The sequence below is a fragment of the Dreissena polymorpha genome, chromosome 4 (assembly GCF_020536995.1).
Source record: "Dreissena polymorpha isolate Duluth1 chromosome 4, UMN_Dpol_1.0, whole genome shotgun sequence".
In the NCBI taxonomy this organism is placed as follows: domain Eukaryota; kingdom Metazoa; phylum Mollusca; class Bivalvia; order Myida; family Dreissenidae; genus Dreissena; species Dreissena polymorpha.
The window spans coordinates 123,462,595-123,471,658 of record NC_068358.1 but is presented as its reverse complement, the minus strand read 5'-3'; the positions used below and the strand labels follow the sequence as shown (position 1 = coordinate 123,471,658).

At 37.2% G+C, this 9,064-nt stretch overlaps 1 non-coding gene across 1 annotated transcript; it reads right to left on the bottom strand.

The window, feature by feature from the left end:
- Nucleotides 1-1,282: 1,282 nt before the first annotated feature.
- Trnaf-gaa (transfer RNA phenylalanine (anticodon GAA)) lies at nt 1,283-1,372 on the bottom strand. Its single transcript is given in 2 exon segments — nt 1,283-1,318; nt 1,336-1,372. It is a non-coding gene; the product is annotated as a tRNA-Phe (tRNA).
- Nucleotides 1,373-9,064: the final 7,692 nt, after the last annotated feature.

The window sequence follows — 9,064 nt, the reverse complement described above, 5'->3', positions numbered from 1 at the left end:
ATAACACCCAAATATTTCATAGTTCATTTTATTTACATTGGTTTCTTTTTTTGTTACTGGTATCCGTGTGCAGTTTTCATTTATGGAACAGAACTGTGTAGGTTTTAAAAATATCTGCTTCATCTTGTAAGCGTTATTTCATATTTTTCTCAACTTCAAGGGGAGATGATTCTGAACATATTCTTACGTTTCTCATTTACGATAGGGGTTGAGTACTTATTGATATGAAAACACTGTAAAAGTTTGAAAAAAAATGAATGAAACCTGTAAATTGTATAAAGAAGCTGCATTTCAAAATACTTCGAAATTCAGTAAAAGATCATAATAGATTTATTGGTCCGATATTCATCATTTTCAATAGGGTTTGAGTAATACTGATATAAAAACACTTAACAAGGTTGGAAAGATTCAGACGAAAGTTGTGAAATCTTTTAAACAGGTGGAAATTGTTTATTTTGTCAAATTTAATAGAAAAAAATCTGGACTTATTGTCCCGATGTTTCTCATTTTAAATGAGGTAAAAATGCTCATTGATATGAAAACACTCTAAGTTTGGAAAGAATCTGATGAAAGCTGCTGACATAATCACCTAACCAAGCAGTTTTTCACTTTTATTTTTAAATTCAAAGAGACATAATTCTGGACATATGGTCCGATATTGCTCATATAGAGTTTGGGTTGGGTCCTCATTGATAAAAAAAACTGTGAAAGTTTGGGAAAAATCGGATTAAAATTTTGGACTTCGAACAAGGTTTTCAAAATTTCTCAATTATAAGGAAGATTACTATGGACGTAATGGTCGGATAATGCTAAAGTGCCCATACCACCTGGATAGTAATAGGTGTCGCGCTTCGCGCTCTATATGTGGTTCTTAAAAAAAAGAAGTGCTTGACTCTAGGGAAACGGGTTGCTGGGACACAGCTCCTCCTTGATAAGCGGCTGCTTTCTTTATCGCAGCTCATTGTTACAATCAATAATACGTGTCGCGCTTCGCGCTCTATATGTGGTAGGGATAGGCCTATGATAGACAACCATAAAATACATGGATAATAGATGTGTTGTTTGTATTTATTTGTTAATATAAAAGCACGTGTATTTTTTATAAGATATTTAAGTGATGTAAGAAATTTTAATTAACGTTGTCACCACGTTGCATCCATTAATTTTAATAAAAATGTCCAATTGTAGTAAAATGGATTTAAAATGTTTACATAACATAAAAGCTTTATTATATTTATTAACCTGACTGAAAAAATTGTCAGCCGCCGAACTGTTCCGTTCGTGCCGGAACCCGGGATTGAACCAGGGGCCTTTAGATGACTGTTGCGTAAACAACTTCAGTCTAACGCTCTCCCAACTGAGCTATTCCGGCTGACATTCACTTATGTACTGCTATTTGGTAAAGTTGTGTATAGCGATCGTTATTATATGTCTATTAATAAACTAATACAGTGTACGTTTTCGTACCACTACGCCTTCCAATAAATTTGCTTGCGCGATAGGTCATCAAATATCGTACTACATTGATTCTCCACTAAATTAGCAAATAAGAAAAACCACACAATTAATATATTTTGATTATGTTTTGTTTTTATACAAAACATCATTTGTTTTTATACAAAACCAGAAAGTTTCGCGTATTTGCCCAGTCCCTGTGATCTTTCCCCTGTGATCAGTTGTGCATCAGTTATTAATTAAAATAATTAGCTTTGCATTATTGGCAATACATTTTGTAATAAATGTAATAGGCACAAGTGCAGTACTTATTCACACTAATTTACACAAAAAATCACCACTATGCAAGATATTCTTAAAACAAAAATATATAGATTGATCCGTAAAATAACTTCTCCTCACATAAGCGAAAAACAATGCACTACATACTAATCGCCGCCCTCCAGGGCGACACCAATAACATTTTGTGTGTATTATCTTATGGTGGTCCTCTAAACGTTTTTTTTTTTTTTTCAAATGGTTCCCGTTAAAATTTGGCCGGCCTGGGGGTTATTAGTGTTCTTGTATTGATATAGTAAAAACTTAAAATATATTTTTCTCTGAAACCACAAAAGTTAGAGGTTTATTATTTGGTGTGTAAGTTTGCATGGTGGTCCTCTACCACGCTTATACAAATCATGCTCCTTGGGTCAAAATCAGCCTTACTCTATGGGTTACCTGTTTTCCTTATGTATATGTATCTGGTGACCTTAAGAACATCTCTGAAACTGCAAGACCCATAGGTTTGTTATTTGACATGTAATGTAATGATGTAATTTTCCTCGAAAAAGTATATTTTAATAAAGCCCTAGAGTCAAAACTAGCCACGCCCCGGGAGTCAAATAATTTATACACTGTTATTTAAAAAATTACTTTAAAAATCTTATTCTCTGAAACCACAAGGGTTAGAGATTGTTCCGCTTTATACTTTTAAGTCTCAAATTGTGTGATTTCATATGCTCTTGTACAACATGGTTTATTTTTAACTGCTCAAACGTTCATGCATGAATGTGTCATCATCATCATCATCATTTACATGACAAGTCTGGCCGTTCGGGGGAAACGAAGGATGCTGACAAAGAGATCCTCTTCAGGTCAGGTCGGTCGTGTTCTCCTGTGAGAAACTCATCCATGAAAGGGATATCCACATTCGTTCACATTGTCAATCCAGCTTTTCTTCTGATGGATTTGGCGTCTTTCAAGGTAAGTTGTGGATGGTGACGTGTCCAAACCAACCAGCTGTCGTCGTTTGACCGTCACCAGAAGGGGCTCGTGTGAGCCTACAAGTGCTGCTGTAACGTTCCGGACGTGGTCCTGTGCTCCATGTATGAGATGTTCAGCAGTCTTCAGGAAGAGTGTGAGTTCAAATGCCTTTAGCCTGCTTTATTTGTCCACGAAGCGCCCGGGTCGACAGCCGTACAGCAGGATGGAGACTAGGAGGTGCTTGAAGAGCCTCTACTTGGTGGGGAAGCTGATGGAGCTACTTGTCCATTTCTCAGTCTTGCCATCGCATCTTTCGCCATGGCAATTCTTATTCAGACCTCAGAGGTACTGGTGCCATCATTGGACAGGTTGTTCCTAAGCACTTGAAACTGGTCACCGCTTCCAGTTTCTTACTGTTCTTGGTGATATATGTACTAGTTTATTTGTTGCCCTTCATCATGATCTTCGATTTCTCCATGTCGACATCAATTTGAATGCTCCTGCTCTTTCATAGAATCTGTTGGCAAGGTATGGAATTCACTGCCAGTGCCACCAATGAGGTCCATTTCATTAAAGAATCTCTAGTTCGAGATGGGTCTTCTACCAATGGAGATAAATGTGAGATGGTCTTTTAGGGTCTCCTGCATTATCTTCTTAAGGAAAATATTGAACAGGACTAGGGAGAGCAGACATTCCTGTGGGACGCCCACTAATGTCGTGAATAATTCACCCATCTGTCCATTGAGAAGAAGATCGCTGTTTGCGTTCCTGTAGAGTTCTTGGATGACTTGCACTAGCCGTTCTTCAATTGTGAACCCTCAGAACCTGCCATATGCCATCATTTCACACGCGCTTAAAAGCTTTCTTAAAGTCGATTAAGTTGTGAATGAGCACACGTTTGTGTTGCCTATGATTCTCAATGATACCTCTGCAGTTAAATGTCTGTTCCACTGTGCTATGTCAAGCTCTGAATCCTGCCTGCTCTTCCGCCAGAAGTTCCTGTGCCTTTTATTTTTAATTTCTTTAGGATAATGCCTAGCATGACTTTGTTGGGATGACTAATGAGGATGATGGTGCGGTAATTCTGGAATGGCTTTTGGTTGCCGTTGTTCGGTGGTAGCGAGATGGCCAAAGACTGGGTCAACTCGTTGAACCACTCCTCATCCCATATCTTCTGGCATAGTACCGTCATTGCTGCAATTGTTGCATCTCTTCCTTGCTTAAGCAGATGAAAAAGGCCAAGGAGATGTGGATTGAAGAGCAATGCAACAACAAGATGACAATAGGCAGTAGTAAGAATTCCTACAGCCTTCAAGACCCACACGAACACTAGTCAGTCTAAGGCCAGTACTATAGCAGACGCTATAATATCCAAACCGAGCGTAATGCAGTCCAGACTAGGTGAACCGAATACTGCAGCGACCACTTAAAACTACCCGCTTTGACAAGACCGCTGTCTCTTTCAGAACGATCCCAGACCAGAAGCGGATTGCGACAGTCCGTGCTTACTAAAGGCAGATATTGCCGAGAAAGTGCGCAGTATGGAAGCAGGGAAATATCCGGGAGTAAACAACTTCCCCTTTGAGCTTATCAAGCACTGAGGAGAGGCCTAATGTGTAAATTATCTTAAAGAAACAACTTTTGATGTGTTGAGTATTGCCAGAATTATGTCTGTTTATCTGTGTTTTCACTAAAAAATATATATTCTCAAAAATGTGTGTTATAAGGCGTGTTATCCCCTTTTACTACTATGTAAATCTTGCCGAAACTTACACAGTTTAATAACATCAATGTGTTTATGATGGTAAAGAACGGAATTTTGACACCGAGTGTTTTCTGGAAGATTTAATTTGTGCACTTATAATACAATTTGAAACAGTCCCAACAAGATGCTATGTAAAGTATTTGTAATTGACTGATATTTAAGTCATAAACTACAGTGTATTAGAATATATCAATTTTCCTTGTTATCTCTTAACCCATCATGACATTATTGTACTTGCGAATTTATATCATACACAATTGTTATCATTATTTTCAAATGCTTGCCATACAACAATATAAGCAATAATTTCCACTTTGCCATTTAAAATTAACTTGGCTTGCAAATGCATGTTTACAATTTATCTGCAATGTACATTACCATTATAAACTTTGCTTAAATTAGCTCTAGCTCTACCACCACTCACAACCTGTTTTCTGTAGTGAATGAAGTAAATGAAAAAAAAGTTATTATGCGATAAATCGTGTTATTATTCTACAAAAATCATGTTATTCTGCAAAAAGTCGTGGGGGTTTTCTGCAATTAATTATTGGGTGATTTTTGCAATCAAAGCCTATAGATGTTGCATTTTGTTTCCTTCTTATATTGTCATGGGATCGCTATTTTGACGCAAGTAAACAAATCTAACATATATTTTACAAAAATAGTGATTGCAATCTGTTACTAACTGACATTTTGAGTTAAAAATGTTAAAACGGCCATTGTTTTATTTTTTAAATTAAAATTTCTTTTACTGATTTTTATTCTGATTTTGCAAATTGAGTTTCTTACTCAGATAACGTGTTATTCTTGTTTTATATTAATTATAATCGTTTAGGATTAAAATTTTGAAAGTGGTGAAACCGGTATAGTAACGTAAGCTTGGCTTATAAACAACACACTTGCATTTTAAAATAAGTAAATGAAACTATCAAAACTCGAGGTTCTATTTAAGGAAAGATTTTTTTTTTTTAATCAGCATGGGACGTGAATAAAGATTGGTTCAAATCTGCAGTCGCTTGAAGAAATCAACGTTATAGTTAAAACATGCATTCTAAACGGAAATGGATTGAATTAGACTTAGGATCATTTGACAAAATTGAAGGACACGAGTAATATAGTGATGACCGAAAGCAAGAAAAATGCAACAATTAAAAATCTACATATAATTCTAATCCATTTTAAACTGTAAATGTTGTTTCAAGTGTGATCCATTCGATCCATTCGTTTGACCATCAATTTAAATGTATTTTTAATGAAATGCATTAAAAGTTCATAATATTGTAAATATTCATGATTTGTAGGGAATCCTATGCAAATGAGACATAGCACAATTGATGACAAAGGTTTTAAACACAGAAAAGATATGCTTAGAACGTGACTTAGCGGCCACCTAAGAACAACAGTCACCCGTATACAGCGGTCAGGCTGGATTCCCAACTACGAAAATCCTTCCTTTTTACACCTAATAATAACAGTCACATGTTTATAACGGCCAATGGCCAGTATATTTAATTCACAAAGCCATTTCTCACCTGTGTATAGCGGTCACGAGTCCATCGTTTTGAGATGCGAAAAGTAAACACTCGAATCTATTTACGCTTAGTCAGGTTGGACTGTATATCTGATATATGTTTCTGGTATATCTACTTACAATTAACGTACATCTTATGTGTATCTCACGTATATATCTCGCATATCTCACATCTATATCACGAGCAGGGGGTTACATTTGCGAGCACAACTTCTTGCTGACCGAGTGCCCAGCACGGACCGTAGTCAAAACCAGTAACCGGAACTTCACTTCCACCGACGATGCGCTGACAGTAATCTTCTCGTCTGACGCCTACATAGTGCGCATTGGGTTTATAATAAAGAACGTGGAAGTGATGGGGGAGATGACGACGGCGGCGGAAATAACAATTACTACGACAGCGGCATCGTCTTCGTCCACGACTTCCTTTGCGACCACAACTTTCGAAACGACGAGTTCACCGTCTGCATGTTGCGCATGCACATCAATGCCTGAGGAAACGACAACGACCACAGCCTCAACTATGACTTCTCCTACTTCAACACCTTACACAACTACAACTGTTATCAGCACCACTGTAATGTATTATGGAAACTGCACGTGTCCGTCCACGCCTGAATCGTGAACTACCGCCCGTGAATCCACCACCGACATCGTACTGTCCGGGCAAACATCATCTCAGGACAGGCGGAGGCTGACTCGCTTTTATGTAATCGCGGAATCAATGTGTGAAGTTAGCTATAATGAAATGCGAGTTAAACAAGCACCATTTTGCATATTTATCTTATATATGTATTATTATCATTATTATTATTATTATTATTATTATTATTATTATTATTATTATTATTGAATTTGTATGAGGTTCATTGCGTAATAATAATAATAATATAATAAGACGTCTGGTTATAATGGCCTTTTAAGTTGTTCAAACAAAAGATAATGAAAACAATGTGATGTATTCTAGATTCGGATGTATCTACTCGCCGGCTGTGTCGTTGGCGGGGTAGTTGTCGGCGCCGGCACCATCGGCATTTTGTTGGCTGTCAATGCCCGACGGGTTGTACTTAAATTTACGTCAATCGTCGCTGACATCAGGATCCCACCGGAACCACATGCTGTCGCCGATACACCTGGGTCTAGCAAGAGTGCCCCTGTCGGTAAGACTTCCGGCAAGGTCGGCGCCATGGGGAGAAACCCGCTGTAATGCCCGATAAAGCGTTGACCCCTAGCATGCAATCAAAGACTAATCTCATTAACTCTTGTATGATAAATTTACTGACGAACCTTGTATTGTAAACGCATGACTGGATATATTGCAGTATTTGTTATTAGAACCTATGATCAAACTGTTTTAGTAGTTGTAATTCTCTTTCATTGATAATTGTTTATTTACATTTTTAAGGTAGATATTGTAAAGACGTAACAAATGTTATGTGTCCTTTTACGCGACCGACACTTATGTTGCATGCCTATACTAACATTTTTTTCTTTTTTATTATTCCGTAAATCCCTCATGTTCGCTAATTAACTTTAAAATAAAAATAAAGAAATGTTGCATAAGATAGTTATTATTAGTATTCCTGTCGTCAAACATGTTCAGTAAAGTGGGAAATAAATCGTGTATAGTAAAAAAAACGAAAAGAAATTAAGCCGACTTACCCATGTATACATGTACAGAATCACCTAAAAGTCGCTTACGATTTCTGATTATAAGACGCATGATTAATCGTCTTTGTTCAGTTTGTGTGTGTGTCGCTTTAATATCCAGTATATGCCCGTATACAATGGACTCTATTAAGACTCCTATTATTATTGCTCACAATATTAACAGGTTTGTTTCAAATCTGTGGGTTTAATCTTTAATTATTAAAGGGACCTTTTCACAGATTTTGGCATGTATTGAACTTTCTTTGCCATTAAATGCTTTAACTTCATAAACGTAAACATTGGAACTAAATAGCACCAGTAAAAATCAAAAATACAATTAAAAAAAAAAGTAATTCTCAAATGGGCTCGAACCAGTGAGCCTTGTAGTAAAAGTCTAGCATTTAAACCACTCGGCCATCTGTGCTCACGTAGAGCATTTAATGTATTTTACACTTTACATGTATATAAGCAATCCTCGTAATGTCAAAAATATAACGATAACATCATAACTGTTCAATTTATTCAATCGTTTCGCGTTTGTTACGCTTAATAATTTTCAGGTTTTTAAATAGTGAAAAGATGAATATAATAGATAAGGTCGCTTTTAGGCTTTACTCATTCTCGCCCCTGGCGGCTGATTACTGCAATACCGATCTGGTGGCAGACGGGTTTAGAGTACCGGGTATGATAACACGACAACACACCACGACGACACATATACGCGGAGAGCTGACAATTACATGTATGTAAACGTTACGACATTTGACGTTTGTTTGTGTTGGCAACTTTCAAACTCGCTAATACGGAAGCTCGACAAATAAGACGCTCATCTGGTTAATCGTTCGGGCGTTCGGGCGTGTTTAAAAGTTCAGCAAACAGACACGCGACAACAACAATTGTGCCGCCAACACGCCAATGACATGTGTCGTTGGTTTGTGCTGGTGACTTTTAAGGGCGCCAAACGATACAACACACGATAATCATGAATCAACCACCATATTCCTGCATACTTGATTTTAAATTCACATACACAAGTATACAGCTCTTTTGGCGTCTGTTCAGGGACTACAGAAGTATTAATTCGGAGCAGGCGATTAACAAATACTATGTTATACATAACAAAGACCGCGATGTACACGGCGTCTATGGAAAATATTTTTTATAATTGTTATAATTACTTTGCGGTAAATATCCCATAGCAACCATAAATACTCATTAATTTTAATACGACTATGAGTTCAAAAACACTTAAAATTGAGCGACACGCTAAAACTGGGATACTACGACGGCATAAAGGGGACATAGGAAATATTTTATTTAACTATTTTTATGACGTGCGCACGTCATAGTTATGACGTGCGCACGTCAATGCTTTGATGTGCGCACGTCATAACTATGGCGTGCGCACGTCATAGCTATCG